Source organism: Pristiophorus japonicus, unplaced genomic scaffold (genome assembly GCF_044704955.1).
Source record: "Pristiophorus japonicus isolate sPriJap1 unplaced genomic scaffold, sPriJap1.hap1 HAP1_SCAFFOLD_308, whole genome shotgun sequence".
NCBI lineage: Eukaryota > Metazoa > Chordata > Chondrichthyes > Pristiophoridae > Pristiophorus > Pristiophorus japonicus.
In genome coordinates this window covers 2,861-17,708 of record NW_027252868.1, presented here as the reverse complement: position 1 = coordinate 17,708, position 14,848 = coordinate 2,861, and the positions used below count along the sequence as shown (strand labels likewise).

Here is a 14,848-nt window from a genome sequence, read left to right as displayed (position 1 = left end):
ACCCATCAAACACTCCCAGGGCAGGTACAGCACGGGTTAGATACAGAGTAAAACTCTCTATATACTGTCCCATCAAACACTCCCAGGGCAGGTACAGCACAGGTGAGCTACAGCGTAAACCTCCCTCTACACTGTCCCATCAAACACTCCCAGGGCAGGTACAGCACGGGTTAGATACAGAGTAAAGCTCCCTTACTACAACAGTGACTACAATCCAAAAGTACTTCATTGGCTGTAAAGCGCTTTGAGGGCTCCGGTGGTCATGAAAGGCGCCAAATAAATCTAAATCTTTCTCCCTCTACACTGTCCCATCAGACACTGCCAGCCCATAATGAGCAGGGCTCAGGGAGGTTGGTTGCTAGGCACTGCAGTGATGTCATAAAGCAAGGCCATTCAGCCCAGTGGGTCCTCTCCATGTCCCTTTAAAGGAGGAGAGCTGGGACATCCTGTCTCAACACACATCCCCCTGTTCATACTGAGAATCCCCGGTGAAGGTCCAAGGCCCAAAGTGTGGAACACAACCAAGGGGGGGGGGGGAAAGAGGAGGAGAGCTGGTGCAGTGTGGGAGATGAGGGAGGAGTCTGCTCATTCCCAGAGGCAGATCAGACAAAGTGCTTTAAGTGGTGGGTCCAGCAGTGAAACTGAAAACAAACCAAAGGGAATAAATAATGATCCAATCCAAGGGAACAAGCAACGGTCATTGGGCAGACATCACAACCGGCCCAGAATTATTCAATGGGTGAGCATCAATTGCTTATTGTGGGGTTCCACACTTCAAACATCCATTGAGTGAAGAAGTGTTTCCTAACATCGCTCCTGAATGGCCTGACTCGGATTTTAAGGTTATGTCCCCTCGTCCTAAACACCCCAAGCAGCAGAATAAATTTCTCTTGATGTACCCGAGCAATTGCTTTCAAAATGCCACTAAATTCCCACAGACAAGGTGGTGTATGGGTTAGATAGAGAGTAAAGTTCCCTCTACTCTGCCGCAGGGCAAACTTCGGTGTCCGTCCCGATCGTGCTGAGCAGCTTATCAATTAAAATTCAGCAGCAGTACGATCTGCCACTGCAATGAAAACTTTCCATCCACAGCTCCTGATCAGTTTCAGGTTAAACTGTCCCATCATGCACTTTCAGGGCAGGGACAGCACAAATTAGGTACACAGTAAATCTGTGTCAGAGGAAGCTGTACCCCAGTGAGAGTCAGTGTCAGAGGAAACTGTACCCCAGTGAGAGTCAGTGCCAGAGGAAACTACCCCAGTGACAGTCAGTGCCAGAGGAAACTACCCCAGTGAGAGTCAGTGCCAAAGGAAACTGTATCCCAGTGAGAGTCAGTGCCAGAGGAAACTGTATTCCAGTGAGAATCAGTGCCAGAGGAAACATGCAGCAGAGCCTGGTCTCCAGTCATCTTGAATCCCCTTGCCATTGGACCAAGATTGTGCTCTGCCAAGCCTGTGTGGTAGCTAATGTCAAGGGCCACCTCACGTTAAAAGAATTCACGCTATTAGCAATACATAACAAACCTCTTCCTCTGCAGTTATCAATCTATTTCAATTCCCCATGCTTGTAGTCTCGTTATATTACAATTCAAAATATCTTCAGTTATCAGCAACAAATTGCATTTATATCACGCCTTAAACGTAGTAAAATGTCCCAAGACACTTCACAGGGCTGTTAGCAAACAAAATTTGACACCCAGTCACGCAAGGAAATATGAGCACAGGTGACTGAAAGCTTGTTCAAAGGGTAGGTATTAAGGAGCATTTTAAAGGTGGAGAGGTTTTGGGAGGAATTCCAGAGCTTATGGACTTGGCAGCTGAAGGTACGGCCACCAATATTGGTGGAATGAAAATTGGGGCTGCTCAAGAGGCCAGAATTGGAGGAATGCAAAGATCTGAGGGTTGTCGCGCTGGAGGAGGTTACAGCAATAGGGAGGGGCAAGATCCTGGACGGATTTCAAAACAAGGATGAGAATTTTGAAAGCGAGGCATTGATGGACCAGGAGCCAATTTAGTTCAGCGAGCACAGGGGTGATGGATGAACGGAAATTGGTACAAGTTGGGATGAGAGGGCTGAGACAGATTGAGTAGAATAGGCCTATATTCTCTGGAGTTTAGAAGAACGGAAGGTGATATCATTTAAACATATAAAATTCTTAGAGGAATTGACAAGGGCTGGATAGTCTAGAGTTAGGGGTCCTAGTATTAGGATAAGAGATCGGTCATTTAAGACTTTGAGGAGGAGCTATTTCTTCACTCAGAGTTGTGAATCTTTAAAATTCTCTATCGAAGAGAGATCTTACTGAATGGCGAAGCAGATGGGAGTGCCGTATGGCCAACTCCTGCTGCTACTTCTTGTGTTCTTGAGTAAGGATACGGGCAGGAGTGTTGAAGAAACATAGAAATTTACAGCGCAGAAGAGGCCATTTCGGACCATCGTGTCCGAGCCGGCCAACAAAGAGCTGCACGGCCCTCGGTCAGCAGCCCTGAAGGTTACATAAAAATATGCATATAGATTGGCCTAACCAAACTGGAAGCAATATAGTGGAGGAGGATTTCCTGGAGTGCATAAGGGATGGTTTTCTAGACCAATACTTCGAGGAACCAACTCGGGGGGTGGTGGGGGGGAGGCCATCTTAGACTGGGTGTTGTGTAATGAGTGAGGATTAATTAGCAATCTCGTTGTGAGAGGCCCCTTGGGGGAAGAGTGACCATAATATGGTGGAATTCTACATTAGGAGGGAGAAAGAAACAGTTAATTCAGAGACCATGGTCCAGAACTTAAAGAGGGGTAACTTTGAAGGTATGAGGCGTGAATTGGCTAGGATAGATTGACGAATGATACTTAAGGGGTTGACAGTGGATGGGCAATGGCAGACATTTAGAGACAGCATGGATGAACTACAACAATTGTACATCCCTGTCTGGCGTAAAAATAAAATAGGGAAGGTGGCTCCACCGTGGCTATCAAGGGAAATCAGGGATTGTAGTAAAGCCAAGGAAGTGGCATAAGAATTGGCCAGAAATAGCAGCGAACCTGGGGACTGGGAGAAATTTTGAACTCAGCAGAGGAGGACAAAGTGTTTGATTCGGGCAGGGAAAATAGAGTACGAGAGGAAGCTTGCAGGGAACATTAAGACGGACTGCAAAAGCTTCTATAGATATGTAAAGAGAAAAAGGTTAGTAAAGACAAACGTAGGTCCCCTGCAGTCAGAATCAGGGGAAGTCATAACGGGGAACAAAGAAATGGCAGACCAATTGAACAAGTACTTTGGTTCGGTATTCACTAAGGAGGACACAAAAAACCTTCCGGATATAAAAGGGGTCAGAGGGTCTTGTAAGAAGGAGGAACTGAAGGACATCCTTCTTAGTCAGGAATTTGTGTTGGGGAAATTGATGGGATTGAAGGCCGATAAATCCCCAGGGCTTGATGGACTGCATCCCAGAGTACTTAAGGAGGTGGCCTTGGAAATAGTGGATGCATTGACAGTCATTTTCCAACATTCCATAGATTCTGGATCAGTTCCTATGGAGCGGCGGGTAGCCAATGTAACCCCACTTTTTAAAAAAGGAGGGAGAGAAAACAGGGAATTATAGACCGGTCAGCCTGACATCAGTAGTGGGTAAAATGATGGAATCAATTGTTAAGGATGTCATAGCAGCGCATTTGGAAAGAGGTGACATGATAGATCCAAGTCAGCATGGATTTGTGAAAGGGAAATCATGCTTGACAAATCATCTGGACTTTTTTGAGGATGTTTCCAGTCGAGTGGGCAAGGGAGAATCAGTTGATGTGGTGTATTTGGACTTTCAACAAGGTCCCACACAAGAGATTAATGTGCAAAGTTAAAGCACATGGGATTGGGAGTAGTGTGCTGACGTGGATTGAGAACTGGTTGGCAGACAGGAAGCAAAGAGTAGGAGTAAATGGCTACTTTTCAGAATGGCAGGCAGTGACTAGTGGGGTACCACAAGGTTCTGTGCTGGGGCCCCAGCTGTTTACACTGTACATTAATGATTTAGACGAGGGGATTAAATGTAGTATCTCCAAATTTGCGGATGACACGAAGTTGGGTGGCAATGTGAGCTGCGAGGAGGATGCTATGAGGCTGCAGAGTGACTTGGATAGGTTAGGTGAATGGGCAAATGCATGGCAGATGATGTTTAATGTGGATAAATGTGAGGTTATCCACTTTGGTGGTAAAAACAGAGAGACAGATTATTATCTGAATGGTGACAGATTAGGAAAAGGGGAGGTGCAACGAGACCTGGGTGTCATGGTACATCAGTCATTGAAGGTTGGCATGCAGGTACAGCAGGCGGTTAAGAAAGCAAATGGCATGTTGGCCTTCATAGCGAGGGATTTGAGTACAGGGACAGGGAGGTGTTACTACAGTTGTACAGGGCCTGGGTGAGGCCACACCTGGTGTATTGTGTAAAGTTTTGGTCTCCTAACTTGAGGAAGGACATTCTTGCTATTGAGGGAATGCAGCGAAGATTCACCAGACTGATTCCCGGGGTGGCGGGACTGACATATCAAGAAAGACTGGATCAACCGGGGTTGTATTCACTGAGTTCAGAAGAATGAGAGGGGATCTCATAGAAACGTTTAAAATTCTGACGGGTTTAGACAGGTTGGATGCAGGAAGAATGTTCCCAATGTTGGGGAAGTCCAGAACCAGGGGTCACAGTCTAAGGTTAAGGGGTAAGCCATTTAGGACCGAGATGAGGAGAAACTTCTCCACCCAGAGAGTTGTGAACCTGTGGAATTCTCTACCACAGAAAGTTGTTGAGGCCAAGTCACTAAATATATTCAAAAAGGAGTTAGATGTAGTCCTTACTACTAGGACGATCAAGGGGTATGGCGAGAACGCAGGAATGGGGTACTGAAGTTGCATGTTCAGCCATGAACTCATTCAATCGCGGTGCAGGCTGGAAGGGTCGAATGGCCTACTCTTGCACCTATTTTCTATGTTTCTATGTAAACCTATGAACAATGGCGGAAAGGTAAATAGCACCCAGCCCAACCAGTCCGCCTCACACAACTGCGACGCCCCTTGCACCGAAAAATTCCACACTCCACCCCAACCAGAGCCATGTGAAGTCCTGGGAGAGGCAAAAACCCAGGCCAATTTAGGGAAAAAGAAATCTGGGAAAATTTCTCTCCTACCCATCCAGGCGATCGAAACTAGTCCAGATCACCCTGGCCATATTCAATTCCCTGCAGCACTTACCATTATATCTGCGCCGGCCAACAAGAGGTGATCTGGTCTATTCCCAATTACCAGCTCTAGGTCCGTAACCCTGCAGGTTACGGCACTTTGTGCCCATCCAACCATCACTTAAAAGTGGTGAGGGTTTCTGTGTCCACCACTCTTCCAGGCAATGAGTTCCAGATCCCCACAACCCTCTGGGTAAAAAAGCCCCCCCCCCCTCAAATCCCCATCAACCACCTTAAAACTAAGCCCCCTCAGTTTAAGCTTAAGTTTACGGAGAATGTGAGTTGTGAGGACGATCAGAGACATGGATGTGGGTTTGAGCAGATGAGCTGAGGAGGGGGCAAAGACCGGCGGTGTTATGGAGGTGGAAGTAAGCGGACTTGGTGACTGAGGGAATATGGGTTCGGAAGCTCATCTCGGGGTCAAGTACGACGCCAATCAATAAATTGCAACTCTCCATATCTGTGTTTCAGTACATTAGAATACTATACATCTCTAGTGATCAATGCTTCAATATTAGTAGTTATCAATATAAGTAGTTATCAATATATTTTCTTATAATTCTCAATGTTCATGAATGAATAATTGATTCTGTGGGTGATAGGCCGTGCTGGTCTTTCAGATGGGTCTGTGCACCGTGATCAGTGAATTGACGATGTGCTTCCGGTTCAATCTTTCCATTGGCTTTCTCACCAGATGGGAAATATTTGAACATTGAGATCTGATGGTGTCGGTGTGAGTTCAGCCGCACCTAATGTACAGAGACCGGTCCATCTGCTGGGCTGTGCCTCAAACTGGAGTCACCTCTTAGATCAAAGCCCTTTACTCTAAAACACACACAAGATTCACTGTGACTGTGTTTAGAGACAGAAACTGATCTCACTTCACATCCCATTGCACGGCCTCATGCTGGATAATTGTACTTGGTGGTTAGTCTCTCCCGGTCTCATTTCCTGTCTTACCTTGTAACCTGTGTGTACTGTCTACAGGATCGGTGTATATCTGAGTAAATGGCACTTTCTCTTACCTTTCTCCACAGTCGATCTATTGAAGCGCTTTCAATCGGAAGGGGCTCACTGGTTGGTGCTCTCACAATCCTGTGCTGGTTCACCTGCTGTTGTTCCTCAGTCCACAATCCCCGTTTCCTTCCAGCTGTGGAACTTTCTCAATCACTCTGCCATTCACCAGGAGATCTAATTATCACAGGGCAGAAAATTAGAAGATTAATGTTGTGAAGTGGAATCTAGTGTAAAGTGTTTTTCCAAAGTTTCCAGTATTTCTGTTTGATTTTATCCATTTCCTCAGATCTCTCCCGCCCGTCTGGACTTACAGAAAATCACCAGAAATCTCCCCGGGTTACACACTGTCTGATCTCACTGGGCCCCGGGGACCGTGATGAGGAGCCGAGGGGAGGGGGCGAAGAGGAGGGGGAGGAGGGGGACGATTTCAGAGTCCCTCAGCTTTCCCACCGCCCCCCCCCCACATCTGTCTCCTCCCCCCAGACTGGGGGTGAGCCTCTGTCAGTCTGTGTGTCCGTGTCTCTCACCCTCTCCCCCCCGGGACACTCTCCCCCGGCGCCGCTCAGCTCCGCTCACTTTCCGCCATCTTGTTTACCTTCACCAACGGCCGATCTCCGGGGATCCTGGACATGCGCAGTGCCGCCTCACAGCGCGCTCAGGGAGGCGTTGTCCGCCCCCGCAATTGGTTGGTTTACGTGATTGACAGGCGGCCCACCAATCGCGGCCAAGTATCTGCTATTTACCCCGACCACAGTCGGAGGCGGGCTCGCTCCGGGTCACATGTCTGCGATTCAAACACGCGCCGCCGCTCGCTCAGCGCCAGTGACGTCACCAATCCGCAGCGCGAGCTGTGTGACATCAGTAATCTAGCAAGGGGTGTGTGACGTCAGAACCCCAGCAACGCAAGCTGTGTGACATCAGTAACCTGGCAACGCAGTCTCTGTGACGTCATATAGCCTGGTGGGGAGGGCACCGACTCCACAGGATGGCCGAGTACCGAGCCTGGCACCAGGGGCGGGGAGGGCACCAGGAAAACCATTGACCCATTGGTTGTCACGTGTGTGTCCAGCGGGGAGGGAGCTGCGGGTTTTACGATCAGTGATAGGCCCAGATTACCCAGGTGTATCGGCGCTGCATGGCCCATGGGACAGGAAGGAGAGAATGTTCTGAAGTTCTATCCTGGACTTACAGTGATGACTTTTGTAAACTCCTTTTACAGGGTATTAGAAGGAGAAGATTAGCACACGGGAAGCTCAAACCCAAAGATCACATCCTGATCTGCCACAGTTAGTCGATTCATCAAGGGCTGATTATCATCGGCCTTTTACATAAGAACATAAGAAATAGGAGCAGGAGTAGGCCATATGGCCCCTGGAGCCTGCTCCACCATTTAATACAATCATGGCTGATCTGATTATAGACTCCGATCCACTTTCCTGCCCGCTCCCCATAACCCCTTAATCCCTTATCGGTTAAGAAACTGTCTACCGCTATCTTAAATTTATTCAATGTCCCAGCTTCCACAGTTCTCTGAGGCAGCGAATTCCACAGATTTACAATCCTGCAAGAAGAAAGTTCTCCTCATCTCAGTTTTAAATGGGCGGCCCCTTATTCTAAGATCATGCCCCCAAGTTCAAGTCTCCCCTATCAGTGGAAACATCCTCTCTGCATCCACCTTGTCAAGCCCTCTCATAATCTTATATGTTTCGATAAGATCACCTCTCATTCTTCTGAATTCCAATGAGGATCGGCCCATTCTACTCAACCTTTCCTCGTAAGTCAACAACCCCATCTCCGGAATCAACCGAGTGAACCTTCTCTGAACTGTCTCCAAAGCAATTATATCATTTTGTAAATATGGAAACCAAGGCAATATCCCAGGTGTGGCCTCACCAATACCCAGTAAAACTGTAGCAAGACTTCCCTGCTTTTATACTCCATCCCCTTTGCAATAAAGACCAAGATACCATTGGCCTTCCTGATCACTTGCTGTACCTGAATACTAACCTTTTGTGTTTCATGCACAACTACCCCCAGGTCCCGCTGTACTGCAGCACTTATTCTCCATTTAAATAATAACTTGCTCTTTGATTTTTTTTTGCCAAAGTGCATGACCTCACACTTTCCAACATTATACTGCATCTGCCAAATTTTTGCCCACTCACTTAGCCTGTCTATGTCGTTTTGCAGGTATTTTGTGTCCTCCTCACACATTGCTTTTTATCCCATCTTTGCATTGTCAGCAAACTTGGCTACGTTACACTCGGTCCTTTCTTCCAAGTTGTTAATATAGATTGTAAATAGTTGGGGTCCCAGCGGCACCCCACTAGTTACTGATTGCCAACCCGAGAATGAACCATTTATCCCGACTCTGTTTTCTGTTAACCAATCCTCTATCCATGCTAATATATTACCCCCAACCCCGTGAACTTTTATCTTGCGCAGTAACCTTTTATGTGGCACCTTGTCAAATGCCTTCTGGAAGTCCAAATACACCACAGCCACTGGTTCCCCTTTATCTACCATGTTCGTTACATCCTCAAAGAATTCCAGCAAATTTGTCAAACATGACTTCCCCTTCATAAATCCATGCTGACTCTGCCTGACCAAATTATGCTTTTCCAAATGTCCTGCTACTGCTTCTTTAATAATGGACTCCAACATTTTCCCAACCACAGATGTTAGGCTACTGGTCTAGTTTCCTGCTTTTTGTCTGCCTCCTTTTTTAAATAGGGGCGTTACATTTGCAGTTTTCCAATCTGCTGGGGCCTCCCAGAATCCAGGGAATTTTGGTAAATTATAACCAATGCATCCACTATCCTTGCTGTTACTTCTCTTAAGACGCTAGGATGCAAGTCATCAGGTCCAGGGGATCTATCTGCCTTTAGACCCATTACCTTACTTCTTAGTGATTGTGATCAGTTCCTCCCCCGCCCTATAGCCCCTTGACTATCCACTGTTGGAATATTGTTTGTGTCCTCTATCGTAAAGACTGATACAAAATATTTGTTCACAGTTTCTGCCATCTCCATGTTCCCCATCACTAATTCCCGTTCTCGTCCTCTGAGGGACCAACATTTACTTTAGCCACTCTTTTCCTTTTTATATACCGAGAGAAACTCTTGCCAACTGTTTTTATATTTTGTGCTAGTTTACTTTCATAGTCTATCTTCCCTTTCTTAATGATTTTTTTAGTCATTCTTTGCTGGCTTTTAAAAGCTTCCCAATCTTCTGTCCTTCCACGAGTTTGGGCAACTTTTTTATGACTTTGTTTTTAATTGGATACCGTCCTTTATTTCTTTAGTTAGCCACGGATGGCTATCTTTTATTTTGCACCCTCAATGGAACTGGAACTGGATTGCAGTGGGACTTTCAGGAGAATATTAAAGTTGGGCACCACAGAAATAATTACAATCTGAGCGTCAACATCAGGGCAACTTATTCCCGGGGCATTCATTCATCATGGGCCACCCTGACCTCTGAGAGGACACCACCGCAGGTCGGGAGGATAAAAGAGCAGCGTGGGTCCTGGAATATCGTGGGCCACCCCGACCTGTGAGAGGGCACCACCGCAGGTCGGGAGGATAAAAGAGCAGCGTGGGTCTTGGAATATCGTAGGTCACCTCGACCTGTGAGAGGACATATTCTTATCCGTTCCGTGTACTGCTTTCATCTGCATAGTGCTACATGTAACGTGATTCGTGATCGGTATTGAAATGTATCCTGGAACGTAATGTAAACCTGTTATTATCTGCTCCATGTAATACCCTTATTTGCACAGTACTACATGTAACGTGATTTATGGATTGTACTAAACTGTACCTTGAAATGAAATGCACGCTAGTGCATCGTATGGAATTGCTGTCAGCATCCAAACGAATTGTATGGAATTGCTGACCGCAAGGTACTGAACTATTTTCCAATGTATTGTGAAAATTTTATATGAATAAAGTATATTTTTGAAGGAAAAAAAGACCACCGCGGGTCAGGAGGATAAAAGAGCATACCACTGCAGCTTCCAGAGTGAGCTGCTACAAGTATGCGACGGCTTCGAGGTGGGCGACTGGATGACATCATCTAAACCCAGGTCACAGTTTGGAGCGTGGGCAGGAACATCGGCGGGGTCCAGGTACAGCGGAGGAGCGGGAAGGTTGGGGCGGATGAGCGGTGAGAGATCGTGGCGGAGGAACGGTGAGAGATCGTGGCGGAGGTGTGGCGAATGTTTTTGTGGCGGAGGAACGGTGAGAGATCGTGGCGGAGGTGCGGTGAGAGATTGTGGTGGAGGAACGGTGAGAGATCGTGGCGGAGGAATGGTGAGAGATCGTGGCGGAGTAGCGGTGAGAGATCATGGCGGAGGAACGGTGAGAGATCATGGCGGAGGTGCGGTGAGAGATCGTGGCAGAGGTGCGGTGAGAGATCGTGGCGGAGGAGCGGTGAGAGATCGTGGCGGAGGTGCGGTGAGAGATCGTGGCGGAGGAACGGTGAGAGATCGTGGCGGAGGAATGGTGAGAGATCGTGGCGGAGGTGCGGTGAGAGATCGTGGCGGAGGAACGGTGAGAGATCGTGGCGGAGGAACGGTGAGAGATCGTGGCGGAGGAGCGGTGAGAGATCGTGGCGGAGGAATGGTGAGAGATCGTGGCGGAGGAACGGCGAGAGATCGTGGCGGAGGAACGGTGAGAGATCGTGGCGGAGGAGCGGTGAGAGATCATGGCGGAGGAACGGTGAGAGATCGTGGCGGAGAAATGGTGAGAGATCGTGGTGGAGGTGCTATGAATGAGGGTTCGGGGCCCAGAAGAGCCGAGAGCCCAGGGGCAGCACGGACCTGCCCACACTGCGATGTGTGCGCACTAGGTCCTTGAAGCAGAGCAGGTCTCCAGCCATCGTGGTTAACCCTTGCCACTGGATAAAAGCCGAGCTCTGTCAATCCCGTGTGGTGGCTGGTGTGAGACGGTCACCACACGTTAAAACAATCCAGGCACAGGCATCTTCCACCCTTCAATTGGAATTCAGGACTGGAATATCGGCTCCTTCATTGAAACATCTGCAAGCCCATGTGGAAGCAAGTCATCCTGGTTCCAGGGAGCGCTGCTGATGATGAAAACCATTCTCGGGGAAGTTGTGGTTATTCCCGGGATTCTGTAGATATTGTGGGAGGCAGATTAGTTTGGTGACAATCGCAGATCCACCTCGGAATAGATAAAACAATCTGTGACCCTCCTGTGAAGCGCCAGAGGACGTTTTACTGCATTAAAGGCGCTATATAAAGACAAGTTGTTGTTGTTGTTGTCCCGCCAATCCCTCTTTTTTTTCATAGGCAGTCCCTCGGAATCGAGGAAGGCTTGCTTCCACTCCTAAAATATGAGATCTTTGGTGGTTGAACAGTCCAATATGAGAGCCACAGACCCTGTCACATGTGGAACAGATATTCGTCGGAGGAAGTGGTGGGTGGCACTGAATTATCACACGTTCCTTCCGCTGCCTGTGCCTGACCACTTCACGCTCGCGGTGTTGAGATTCGAAGTGCTCAACAACCTCCCGGATGCACTTCCTCCACTTAGGGCGCTCTTTGGCCAGGGTCTCCCAGGTGTCAGTGGGGATGTTGCACTTCATCAGGGAGGCTTTGAGGGTGTCCTTATAACGTTTCCTCTGCCCACCTTTGGCTCGTTTGCCGTGACGGAGCTCCGAGTAGAGCGCTTGCTTTGGGAGTCCCGTGTCTGGCATGCGGACAATGTGGCCTGCCCAGCGGAGCTGGTCGAGTGTGGTCAGTGCTTCAATGCTGGGGATGTTGGCCTGGTCGAGGACGCTAACGTTGGTGCGTCTGTCCTCCCAGGGGATTTGCAGGATCTTGCGGAGGCATCGTTGGTGGTATTTCTCCAGCGACTTGAGCTGTCTGCTGTACATGGTCCATGTCTCTGAGCCATACAGGAGGGCAGCTATTACTACAGCCCTGTAGACCATGAGCTTGGTGGTAGGTTTGAGGGCCTGGTCTTCAAACACTCTTTTCCTCAGGCGGCCGAAGGCTGCACTGGAGGCGGTGTTGGATCTGGTGGTCAATGCCTGCCCTTGTTGATAAGAGACTCCCGAGGTTTGGGGAATGGTCCCCGGTGTCCAGGGCCGCGCCGTGGACCTTGCTGACTGGGGGGCAGTGCTGTGCGGCGGGGACAGGCTGCAGGAGGACCTTTGTCTTACGGATGTTTAGTGTAAGGCCCGAGCTCTCGGCCGCCTCAGTAAATACGTCACAATGTCCTGGAGTGGAACACAGGGGCAAAGGTCACCGCCCGTTAAACATTCAAATATTTCAACCCAACCGCCAAGCTCTGAGCGCGAGCCTCGCTCAACCCAAATCATGGCCGCAAACCCCGCCTCCCGGCGGCACTGATTGGCCAGGGGCGGCCCGGTGAAGAGCTCCCGGGGGAAGCCGATTGGCCGGAGCGCCTGTCACTCAGAGTGAGGGAGACGGGTTTGCGGTGGCGGGGCTCTCCCGGGGGAAGCGGATTGGCCGGAGCGTCTGTCACTCAGAGTGAGGGAGGTGGGCCCGGACCCGGGCCTCAGTGGGACTCGGAGCTCGGGCAGTGTGTTTGGGCCGGGCGCCAGTGACGCGGCGCTGGGCCCTTGTGTCGGTGAGTTGGAGCCGGTGGGAGCGGCCGCCTGGTTTTATACCCGGGGGGTGAGGGCTGGGATGAGGGGAGGGGGGGATTGAGGAGGAGGAGGAGGAGGAGGAGGAGGAGGAGGATGAGGAGGATGTGTTTGCTCCAGTCTGTACTATATATAATGTGTTGAATGTTGTTGTGGATTGTTACAGAGGGGAAACACATTGAAATAGTGTTTGCAATGACAGGGTCTGCTGCCCAGTGAGTGAGCCACAGGCCTGGCTGCTGGGTACAGGATGTGCTGCAGAGGGCACAGATCAAATGTTTCATCTATTGGAAGGTAATGCACCTAATTCCGGACCTGCCAAGTCTGTTATTTGGAGTGGGCACCATATAGCGGATCATTTTTAAATTCACAAACCGCAGCCGTGCCTTCAGCTGCCTGGGCCCTGAGCTCTGGATTCTCTCCCTAAACCTCTCCGCCTCTCTACCCCTCTCCTTTAAAGCGCTCCTTAAAACCTGCCTCTTTTACCAGCTTTTGGTCACCTGACTTAATATCTCCTCACGTGGCTCAGTGTTGGCACCGATTTAAGAAGCGGGGTGAAATGCAACTTTGTTTTTTTAAACACAGCGAGTTGTTGTGATCTGGAACTACTTTTGAAGTGTACTTGTGGTTGTAATGTAGGAAACGTGGCCGTCAATCTGCACACGGCAAGCTCCCACAAGCAGCAATGTGTTAGCGACCAAATAATATGTTTTTGTTGATGTTGGTTGAGGGATAAATATTGGCCAGGGTATTGTGGATAACTTCCCCTGCTCTTCAAAATAGTGCCGTGAGATCTTTTACATCCACCTGAGGGGGTAGACCGGGGGGGGGGGCTCGGTTTAAGATTTCATCCGAAAGACGGCACCTCCGACAGTGCAGTGCTCCCTCAGCACTGCATTGGTGTGTCAGCCTAGATTTTGTGCTCAAGGTTCTGGAGCAGGATTTAAACCCATAACCTTCTGAGTCTTAAAAAAACCCAAATTGGTAATACAGAAAAATAGACAGGAGGAGTTGGGGGCAGGTCTTGGTGCAATTATCTCCCTCCTGTCACACTATATGAAGGCACAGTTTTAAGAGAATGACTTCTTTACCCAGAGAGTGTTGAGAATGTGGGATTTGCTGCCGCATGGAATTGTTGAGGAGAATAGCAGAGATGCAATTAAGGGGAAACTAGGTTCTTTATTATTCTTTGTCATCCTTTATTATCAGGGTCCCCCCCCCCCCCCCCCCACCTTTACCATTCAAGCCTGCTCCCCCGTTCAAGAAGATCATGGTCAATCTTCGACCTTAACTCTACTTTCCCACCCAATCCCCATATCCCTTGATTCCCCCAGAGTCCAAAAATCTATCGATCTCAGCCTTAAATATATTCAGGGACTCAGCATCCATAGCCCTTTGGGTTAGAGAACTCCAAAGATTCACATCCCTCTCAGTGAAGAAATTCCTCTTCATCTCGGTCTTAAATGGCCGACCGCTTATCCTGAGACTATGTTCCCTAGTTCTCGACTCTCCAGACAGGGGAAACAACCTCTCAGCATCTACACTGTCAGTCCCCCTCAGAATCTTGTATTTCAATTAGATCACCACTCTTTCTTCTTAATTCCAGAGAGTATGGGCCCAATGTGCATTGGGGAGTGGGGAGTGGGATGGGGTGGGGAGTGGGATGGGGTGGGGAGTGGGATGGGGTGGGGAGTGGGTGGGGAGTGGGATGGGGTGGGGAGTGGGATGGGGTGGGGAGTGGGATGGGGTGGGGAGTGGGATGGGGTGGGGAGTGGGATGGGGTGGGGAGTGGGTGGGGAGTGGGATGGGGTGGGGAGTGGGATGGGGTGGGGAGTGGGATGGGGGATGGGATGAGGAGGGGGAGAGGGAGGGGGATGGGATGAGGAGGGGGAGAGGGAGGGGGATGGGATGAGGAGGGGGAGAGGGAGGGGGATGGGATGAGGAGGGGGAGAGGGAGGGGGATGGGATGAGGAGG

The 14,848-nt window shown here is 49.3% G+C and overlaps 1 protein-coding gene across 10 annotated transcripts in view; it reads right to left on the bottom strand.

Annotated features, from left to right (window-relative positions):
* The window catches only part of LOC139249360 (zinc finger protein 239-like), a 32,866-nt gene extending 26,032 nt beyond the window's left edge, over positions 1-6,834 (bottom strand). For 7 of the 10 annotated variants that reach the window (XR_011591138.1, XR_011591141.1, XR_011591137.1 and 4 more), the window contains exons 1-2: positions 6,765-6,834; positions 6,246-6,411 (exon numbers count right to left, since the gene is read on the bottom strand). The gene's annotated coding sequence lies outside the window, so the exon portion shown is untranslated. The other 3 variants (XM_070872352.1, XM_070872351.1, XR_011591139.1) reach the window with 3 other exon arrangements.
* Positions 6,835-14,848: the final 8,014 nt, after the last annotated feature.